We start from the raw sequence: 10,889 nt of genomic DNA, 5'->3' as shown, positions 1-10,889 counted from the left end.
TCAATATACTCAACTCAAACTTGATTGGTATTTTTCGGGATATCATTTCAACAGATTGGCCTAATTTGAATCTGTTTTGCCATTTCCAGGCAACCAGCTACCCCAGTAGCTGGAGCCCATGTCACATTGTGTCTTATTAAGAATACTTGGTGCTGTCACTGCTAACTTTTACTCTCTTAAAGGCATATTAACCCACATCTTCAAAAAAGAAGAAAGTATCAGAAGGGGTTCTGAAGAGAACAGAGGGAAACCAAAGCAGGATTGTTACAGTATATGGAAAAGCAGTAGTAATATTATGAGTACTGTTTATTGGTTCATATTGACTATGGCTGACTATAGCAAGTGGATCTTAATGTACATGAGTTGAGGGTAATTCAGATAGAAACAATGAACACTGAACAAATGTATAACTTATTTTTGATTGGTGAACTGTAGGATCCTGAAAATATAAATCCCATAAAAATGCACATTAGGTGCTCTTTGCCCAATTGGCATGCCTTTGAATAATAGAATAGTTACAACATAGAAAGAGGTCCTTGTGTCTTTCACTGCGTCTCACACCTGCACACACACAACATGGGTGCTGGGGGAAAATATAAACACTACTGCGGTTAGGCGGTAGTGTGGGGGTAACAGAAAAAGAAAAGAGAAAAAAATAGGGGGTGCTTGGGAAAAAATAAGCACTACCGCAGTTAGGTGGTAGTGTGGGGGTAAAAAAATTAGAAAAAGGTCCTTCACCTCTAAGCTGCTGTCTGCAAGAGCAAACCAGCATGACCTACTCTATGTCTGTTTCCCTGTCCTGGTAGTTTGTTTACCATCAGATCACTATCTAATTCCCTCATGAAAGCTCCACCACATTCTGAAGCAGTGCAGATTGCCTGGAACATGATGGATACATTTCAGATCCTAACCATTCTTTGTGTAACAATATTTTTTTCTCACTAACTTTGGTTGTTTTATCATTCATCTTCAATCAGTGTCCTCATGGTTGCATCCTCAGCTTCCACCTCTTTGTCTTTCCATGCAATGTTCACATTGTGCTCCTGTTTCATTGTTTTCAGTGTTTGAAATTGTTTCATGATACTTGATGTAGATATTAACCCTTTCCGGTACCTTTAAACATTTCATGTCCTTTTCTCAGTGCAGATACACTTAATCACCTTGAATTTCCTGTACCCATTTGCTTATGACATGGTCCACTTACTGTTATTTTATTCCAGTGTTGTTCTCCCAAAAGATATGATTCTCAACTTCCTTGCTGTTCTTCCAGTAACCTATTTCCTTTCTGTCCTACAACCTCACCATTCTTTTTGTACTTAATCTTCCTGAACTGCATGTTCTTCAGCCTTTGTCACCATTCCCTGTTACACTGTGCAGCAAATGCCTGAGGGCAGCCTCCTCTTTCCGAAGAATGGATCAAGAGAAAGAACAATCTTCTCACATTGCCTATTTTCCATTGCTTCCATTCTCTAGGTCTTCCTAGCACTCTGCAGCTATAGCCAGTCCATGGACTAGAAATAAAGAACTGGAGATGCTGGAAATCTGAAACAAAAACAGAAATTACTGGAGTAACTCGGCAGGATACTAAATGAGTATTTTGCATCAGTATTTACTGTGGAAAAGGATATGGAAGATATAAACTGTAGGGAAATAGATGGTGACATCTTGCAAAATGTTCATATTACAGAGGAAGAAGTGCTGGATGTCTTGAAACACATGAAGGTGGATAAAGCCCCAGGACCTGATCAGGTGTACCCTTGAACTCTGGGGGAAGCTAGAGAAGAGATTGCTGGGCCTTTTGCTGAGATATTTGTATCATCGATAGTCACAGGTGAGGTGCCAACCCCCACTCCGGCCTATCACCCTCACCTTAACCTCCTTCCACCTATCGCATTTCCAACGCCCTTCCCCCAAGTCCCTCCTCCCTACCTTTTATCTTCGCCTGCTTGGCACGCTTTCCTCATTCCTGAAGAAGGGCTCATGCCCGAAACGTCGATTCTCCTGCTCCTTGGATGCTGCCTGACCTGCTGCACTTTTCCAGCAACACATTTTCAGCTGTGATCTCGAGCATCTGCAGTCCTCACTTTCTCCTGGTAAGGACAAGCCAGGGGACTATAGACCGGTGAGCCTGACATGGTGATGGGCAAGTCGTTGGAGGCAATCCTGAGGGACAGGATGTACATGTATTTGGAAAGGCAAGGACTGATTTGGGATAGTCAACATGGCTTTGTGCGTGAGAAATCATGTGTCTCAAACTTGATTGAATTTTTTGAAGAAGTAATAAAGAGGTTTGATGAGGGCAGAGCGGTAGATGTGATCTATATGGACTTCAGTAAGGCATTCGACAAGGTTCCCCATGGGAGACTGATTAGCAAAGTTAGATCTCACGGAATACAGGGAGAACTAGCCATTTGGATACAGAACTGGCTTAAAGGTAGAAGATAGAGGGTGGTGGTGGAGGGTTGTTTTTCAGACTGGAGGCCTGTGACTAATGGAGTGCCACAAGATTTGGTGCTAGGTCCTCTACTTGTCATTTACATAAATGATTTGGATGATGCGAGCATAAGAGGTACAGTTAGTAAACTTGGAGATGACACCAAAGTTGGAGGTGTAGTGGACAGCGAAGAAGGTTACCTCTGATTACAACTGGATCATGATCATATGAGCCAATTGGCCAAGAAATGGCAGATGGAGTTTAATTCGGATAAGTGCGAGGTGCTGCATTTTGGGAAAGCAAATCTTAGCACGACTTATACACTTAGTTATAAGGTCCGAGGGAATGTTGCTGAACAAAGAGACCTTGGAGAGCAGGTTCATAGCTCTTTGAAAGTGGAGTTGCAGGGAGATAGGATAGTGAAGAAGGCGTTTGGTATGCTTTCCTTTATTGGTCAGAGTATTGAGTACAGGAGTTGGGAGGTCATGTTGCAGCTGTTCAGGACATTGGTTAGGCCACTGTTGGAATATTGCGTGCAATTCTGGTCTCCTTCCTATCAGAAAGATGTTGTGAAACTTGAAAGCGTTCAGAAAAGATTTCCAAGGATGTTGCCAGGGTTGGAGGATTTGAGCTATAGGGAGAGGCTGAACAGGCTGGGGCTGTTTTCCCTGGAGCATTGGAGGCTGAGGGGGTGACCTTTATAGAGGTTTACAAAATTGAGCAGCATGGATAGGATAAATAGACAAAGTCTTTTCCCTTGGGTCAGGGAGTCCAGAACTAGAGGGCATAGGTTTAGGGTGAGGGGGGAAATATATAAAAGAGACCTCAGGGGCAACTTTTTCACACAGAGGGTGATATGTGTATGGAATGAGCTGCCAGAGGAAGTGGTGGAGGTTGGTACAATTGCAACATTTTAAGTGACGTTTGATTGGGCATATGAATAGGAAGGGTTTGGAGGGATATGGACCGGGTGCTGGCAGGTGGGAGTAGATTGGGTTGGGATATCTGGTCGGCATGGATGGATTAGACGTCTGTATATCTCTATTACTCTGAGGTCTGGCAGCATCTGTGGAAAGAAAAATTTAGAGTGGTGCTGGAAAAACACAGGTCTCTCAAGTTCAGCCAGTGACACTTCGTCCACGTAAACACATCTCGGTCACAAGAAGTGTCCCTGACTACTGACACTCTACAGGACAGTCATTCTGCTTGGTTGAACTGCCCTGCCAAATCCTAACTTATACTTCTAAATTATTTTACTGACTATAACTTTAAGTACTTTAACTTACTTTAACCTTACTGTTGTACTACTACCTAAAAACTGAGGATTAACAGAAATTCCTTGTCCTTACTCGCAAACCAGTTCCTCCTCCTGTGATAGTCTGGAAATTTACATTTTTCAAAATTATTGGAATTAAAACACAATCCCTAACAGCAACTGCTTGATAATAACTCATGACTTTCCTGTGATATCACATTTAGACTTTTTCTCCTCATGTTGGAACTGTCACGGGACCCTGCTCTCTCTTGCACATTTGGGAAAGAAAATTTTTTAACAATTCGATTATGAAAAGATTTTAAAGTCTTGTATTTTAATGATTATTGAGATGAACTGAAAATGAAATAAAATGGTTTTAATATATTATAAAATTTGTGTTGGCATGCACTTTCTGCTGATAAACCTGGCTTTCTAGATCACAACTGATTTGACTTTTTTGTTAACATTTAACATATAATCATTTCCAGAAGCAGATTTTAAAGAAAATGTGTATGTAATCAGCTGCCCGTCATTGTGATACTGTGGCTGACTTACTCTTCATGTTTTTCAGTTTATTGTTTGCTTACAAATTTTGGTGGGTGAATTGAGACAGTTTGATATTAAAATATTAATATGTTTACATTTCTTCCTGCATTTACCATTTCTGGCCCTTACAGGGTCTTTGTTTTAAACTGCACTAGTACTTTTGAGTCTAGCTGGCCTATCATTACTTGCACCTTATTTTTTCCCATGCAGCCATTTGTTTGTTTTCTATCTTCAGGCCAATCTCATTCCTGTGTTCTCCACTGATCTGGGAAAAGCCCTTTTTTATAAAACCGGACTTTGAGAAGTTAAAAGTCAGTTTCCCGACTGAGGAAACCCATTGATATGTAATAATCGGAACTCGATTACTGTACTTGGGGCGGGGGAGGTAAAGGTGTTGATAGGGGCAAATGACAGATTAACAAACAGACATTTTTTGAGAGGAGGGTGGAGCGGATAGATGGGAAGGAAGATTGACAGGTAGGACAGGTCATGAGGATGGTGCTGAGCTGGAGGGTTGGAACTGGAGTGAGGGGAGGGGAATGAGGAAACTGGTGAAGTCCACATTGATGCCCTGGGGTTAAAGTGTTCCATGGCGGAAGATGAGGCGCTCTTCCTCCAGGTGTCAGGTGGTGAGGGAGTGGCAATGCAGGAGGCCCAGGACCTGCAAGTTCTTGGCAGAGTGGGAGGGAGAGTTGAAATGTTGCGCCATGGGGCGGTAGGGTTGATTGGTGCGGGTGTCCCGGAGATGTTCCCTAAAGCGCTCTGCGAAAGGCATCCAGTCTCCCCAGTGTAGAGGAGACTGCATCAGGAGCAACGGATACAATAAATGACATTGGTGGATGTGCAGGTGAAACTTTGGATGTGGAAGGCTCCTTTTAGGGCCTTGGATGGAGGTGAGGGGGGAGGCTTTATAATTCCTGCAGTGGCAGGGGAAGGTGCTAGGAGGGGAATGTGGGCTATTGGGGAGCGTGGACCTGACCAGGTAGTCACAGAGGGAACAGTCTTTGCAGAAAGTGGATAGGGGTGGGGAGGAAATCTATCCCTGCTGGTGGGGTCTGTCTGTAGGTGGCAGAAGTGTCTACGGATGATGCAGTTTATGTGGAGGTTGGTAGGGTGGATGGTGAAGACCAGGGGTGTTAGGGTTAGGGTTCCTCTGAGCTTACTTTCCCACTCACCTTCTGCAGACCCCTTCACCCGCCTCCAACACACTCCATCCACCTGGACACCCCGTGCTGGCCTATTACCCACCCTTGACCTCTTCATTTCCAACTGCAGCAGAGACATCAACTGCCTCAACCTGTCTACACCACTCCAACCTCTCACCCTCACAACGCGCAGCCCTCCATTCCCTCTGCTCCAATCCCAACCTCACCATCGAACTAGCGGATAAAGGGGATGCAGGGTAGTTTGGCACACTGACCTCTACACCGCTGAAGCCAGGCACTAACTCGAAGATACCTCCTCCTACTGCCCCCTTGACCATGACCTCACGCCCCCCATCACCAAACCATCATCTCCCAGACCATACAGAACCTCATCACCTCAGGAGATTTCCCCACTCACAGCTTCCAACCTCATAGTTCGGGAACTCCGCACAGCCTGATTCTACCTCCTTCCCAAGATCCACAAGCCTGACCACCCTGGCTGACCCATTGTCTCAGAATGCTCCTACCCCACCGAACTCACCTCCACCTTCCTCAATACTGTCCTATCCCCCCTCGTCCAGGAACTCCCCACATACATTTGGGACACCACCCATGCTCTCCACTTCCTCCAAGACACTCATTTCCCCAATGCCACCATGGACATCCAGAACCTCTACACCTCCATCTGCCATGACCAGGGCCCCCAATCCCTCCATTTCGTCCTCTCCCAACATCCCCACCAGTACCCTTCCACTGACATTCTCATTCATTTGGCTGAACTGGTCCTCACCCTTAACAATTTCTCCTTCAAATCCTCCCACTTCCTCTAGACAAAAGGGGTAGCCATGGACGCCCGCATGGGCCCCAGCTGTGCCTGTCTTTTTCTTGACTACATAGAACAGTCCATCTTCCGTAGTTACATTGGCACCAGTCTCCATCTCTTCCTCCGCTACATTGATGACTGCATCAGCGCCACCTTGTGCTCCCACGAGGAGGTTGAGAATTCATCAACTTCACCAACACATTCCACCCCGATCTTACATTCACCTGGACCATCTCTGACACCTCCCTCCCCTTCCTGGACCTCTCCATCTCCATCAACGACAACCAGCTCAACACTGATATTTTTTACAAACCTGCTAACTCCCACAGCTACCTGGATTACACCTCCCCCCACCCTACCTCCTGCAAAAATGCTATTCCATATTCCCAATTCTTCCACCTCCGCTGTATCTGCTCCCCGGAGGACCAGTTCCACCACAGAACATTAGATGGGCTCCTTTCTTCAAGACTGTAATTTCCCTCCCACATGGTTGAAGATGCCCTCCAACGCATCTCATCCATATCCCGCACCTCCGTCCTCAAACCCCACCCCAGCCCTCCAACCACAACAAGGACAAAACCCCCTGGTCCTCCCCTTCCACCCCACCAACCTCCGTATAAACCACATCATCTGCTGACATTTCTGCCACCTACAAACAGATCCCACCACCAGGAATATATTTCCTCCCCACCCCTATCCGCTTTCCACAAAGACCGTTCCTTCCGTGACTACCTGATCAGGTCCATGCCCTCCAACAACCCACTCTCCCTCCTGGCACCTTCCCTGCCTTGGCAGGAATTGCAAAACCTGGATCCACACCTCCCCTCTCACCTCCATCCAAGGCATCAAAGGAGCCTTCCACATCCAGCAAAAGTTTCACCTGCACTTCCACTAATGTCATTTATTGTATCCGTCACTCCCAATGTGGTCTCCTTTACATTGGGGAGGCTGGACACCTTCTGGCAGAGACTTTAGGGAACATCTCTGGCTTCAGAGCTTGAGTTCTCTATGAAGCAGAAAATTATGAATAGCACATTCAGAAAGATGGTCACATTGCAAGTTAAGTGCAAGCAGGCAAATAAAGGAATGGGTGATAGACAGACAAATCAAAAGAAACAGGCAGATAGTGCATTGGTCCCTGGAGGTCCTACTAACTAATTGGTTTTCTGTTCTGGACATTGGTGAGGAGGATTGGTCCTTAGAGGAGTGCAGCAAGAGCTAATTCCATTTTGCCATAGGTAGCCCAGGTATATGGGTAGTGGGGAGCGGGGTACAGCAGGCAAGAAATGCAGTACTGATCGGGGATTCTTTAGTTAGGGGAACGCATAGATGTTTCCATGACTGTCAGCTCGATTCCAGGATGAGATGCTGGGGTCAAGGAACCCTGGCAAATGCAAGGTGATGCACTTTGGAACAAGGAACAAGATGAGGGAGTACTCAATGAAAGGCAAGACACTAATAAATTTACCGGAACAGAGGGATCTTGGTCTGCTTGACCAGAGATCCCTGAAGGTGGCAGGGAGGTTAATTGGATAGTTAGGAATGTATGCAGGATACCTGCCTTTATCAGTCGAAGCATAGATTATAAGAGCAGGGAGTTCATATTGGAGCTGTACAGAATTTTGTTTAGGCCACAACTCGAGTAGTGTGTGTAGTTCTGGGCTCCACACAATAGGAAGAATATGATTGCAGTGGAGGAGGTGCAAAGGAGATTCACCAGAAGGTTGCATGAGATGGAGCATTTCAGCCATGAAGAGAGCCTGTATAAGCTTCGGTTGCTTTCTTTGGAGCAGAGTAGGTTGAGGAGGAACCTGATAGAGGTTTATAAGATTTTGAGGGACATGAATAGGGTGATTAGAAGGCAATTGTTCCTCTTCATTGAACGGTCAATAACAAGATGACATCAGTTTAAAGTTAAAGGTGGTTTAGAGATCTTTTGAGGAAAACTATTTTCACCTGGAGGGTGGTGGAGGCATGGAATACTTTCAAAGAGGGTAGTTGAGGCAAAAAAATCTTGCAACCTTTGAAAAGTACAAGGATGAGCAATTGAAATGTCATAATATTCAAGTTCTAGCCTTGTGCAGGAAAGTGGGATAAGTGTAGGTAGTAGTATGTTTTTGGCAGTACAGAACTGATGGGCCGAAGTAGCTATGAGTTACAGCAGACCATTCTTCTGATAGTGGGCAAACAGCCAGAGATCATGATCCATATTGGTACTAACAATATAAGTAGGAAACAGGATGTGGTCATGCAATCAGAATTTAAGGAGCTCGGTAGAAAATTAGGAAGCAGGATTTCTAAAGTAATTTCCGCTTTACTCTCAATGACATGTGCATCCATGTACAGAAATAGCAAGGTCACTCAGATAAATATTTGGCAGGAGAGATGGTGCAGGAAAGGACCTTTTAGATTTCTGGGACACAAGGACTGGCACTGGGGAAGATGACACATGTGCAAGCCGCATGGGTTGCATCTGAACAGGACTGGTTTCCTTGCAGGGTATTTTGTTAGTGCTGTTTGGGAGGTTTGAGCTAACTCAGTCGGGGTGTGTGAACTAGGAGAGAATATTAGAAAGTAATACCCAGGTGCGCACACGCTTGGAGAGGCAGAAAGCACCACAACAGACAATAATACATTAACAGGTGGAATCAGAGTACATGAGAATGTAATGAAGTTTAAGTCAGGGTCAATGTGCATTAATGTGAATGCGCAGAGTACAGCAAGTAAAATTGGGGAATTAAAGGTTGAAATTGCCATATGGGAGTATGATGTTGCGGTGCAAATAGAGATCAAATTCAAGGAAGGGAATTGTGAATGTTAAATATTTCTGCTTATGAGGTGCTGTGAAAAGCTGGCAAAGAAGAATAAGGAGAAAGTGAGGACTGCAGATGCTGGAGATCAGAGCTGAAAATGTGTTGCTGGAAAAGCGCAGCAGGTCAGGCAGCATCCAAGGAGCAGGAGAAGAAGGAGTAGAGGTAGTGGTTGTGGTTAAGGAGAGCTTTGCAATGATGAAGAGAAAAACCATTTTGAGAGGGTTCAAGCACAGATGTAAGAAATACTAAGTCAACAGTTACATTGCTAGGTATAAGCCATACACACCAATTAGTGGGAAGCTTAATTCAGAAAAAATCTGCACAGAAATAACAGAGCTGTACAAACACCATAGGGTAGTTAGAATAGGGGATTTTAATTGCCTGTACATAACAGTTGTATTCAGGAGAATTTCCTCCAACAGTAATTGACCAGTCCAAACCAAAAGGAGGCACTGCTTGGCCTAGTTCTTTGGAATTAGAATGGGAAAGTAGATGAAATGATAATGAGGGAGCATTTGGAAAACAATGATCATTGTATTACAAAGTTAATGACAATGGTGAAAAATTACCTTGTTCAATTCAGAGTAAGAATAGTCAACTGGTGGCAAAGCAACTGCAAGAACTGAGCTGGATTAGGCAGACTGGAACTAAAGTGTGTTGCTTCATCAGGGCTTATGCCCAAAACACCAATTCTCCTGCTCCTCGGATGCTGCCAGTTCTGGTGTGCTTCTCCAGCAATACATTCTCAACTCTAATCTCCAGCATCTGCAGTCCTCACTTTAGCTGGAACTAAAGTTTGACAGGAATAAACAGTAGCTGAACAATGGGCCTCCTCAAAAAGAAAATTGTTTGGGTTCAATCCAAGTTAATTCCCTCAAAAGGGAAAGGTAGAATAAACAAATACAAAGCTCCCTGGATGATAAAGGAGATAGAAATTAAGTTGAAGAAGAAAACATTTGCTTATGACAGGCATTTGATAGTAAATACAATTGAGAACCAAGCTGACTACAGAAGACTTAAAAAGACAGTAAAGAAGAGTGATATTTTGAAAAGACTGGAAGCTGACAAGGGGAAATCCCAAAATATTCGAGAATAAAGTTGGTTGCTTGGAGGCAGATATTGCCATCTAGGATTATGATATTGTGGCAAGAAGGGAGGCTGACTCAAAGATGGGCATGTTTATATTGTAAAAGCATACCGATTGTAGAAGGGTTATAAAAGATGGATTAGGAACCAAGAGATTTTACGCATGAAGCAAGAGACATAGTTGAGGTTTTAAAATAATACTTTGCATTTGTCATTACCTACAAGGAAGATATTACTGAGGCCATGGTGACTGAGGAGGAAACTCAGTCAGGAGAGGGGTTTAAAACAAGGAGCTATTGGACAATCAGGCAGTTCTTAAATTTTAAAAGACACTGGGATCCGATAAGATACATTCAAGGATATTGAAGGAAGTGAAGTTGGAACCTGCAGAGGCACTAGCAACAATCTTTCAATCTTTCTTAGATATAGAGCTGGTGCTGGAGATTCGCAAACAACCATGCCCTTGTTCAAAAAGAATCGTAAAGTTAGACCCAGCAATAACAGTCTAGTCTGTGTTTAACTTTGGCGATGGGAAAGTTTCTAGAAACAGCTGTTTGGAATAGAATTCAGTTACATGGGAAAATGAAGGCTAACCCATCATGTCCAACTAACCTTGCTGGAGTTTTTTTTTTAAAAGTAACTGAGAGGCTGAATAAGATGATTGATGCTGTTTATGACGTACATCAACTTCCAGAGGCCTTCATTACAGTGCCATACAACAGTCTTGTGATAGATCGTTAAATAAAAGGGACAGTAGCAATGTGGATACAAAATTGAGTGAATCATA

This window comes from Chiloscyllium plagiosum, chromosome 14, assembly GCF_004010195.1.
Source record: "Chiloscyllium plagiosum isolate BGI_BamShark_2017 chromosome 14, ASM401019v2, whole genome shotgun sequence".
NCBI lineage: Eukaryota > Metazoa > Chordata > Chondrichthyes > Orectolobiformes > Hemiscylliidae > Chiloscyllium > Chiloscyllium plagiosum.
Note: the sequence above shows the minus strand (reverse complement) of the source record.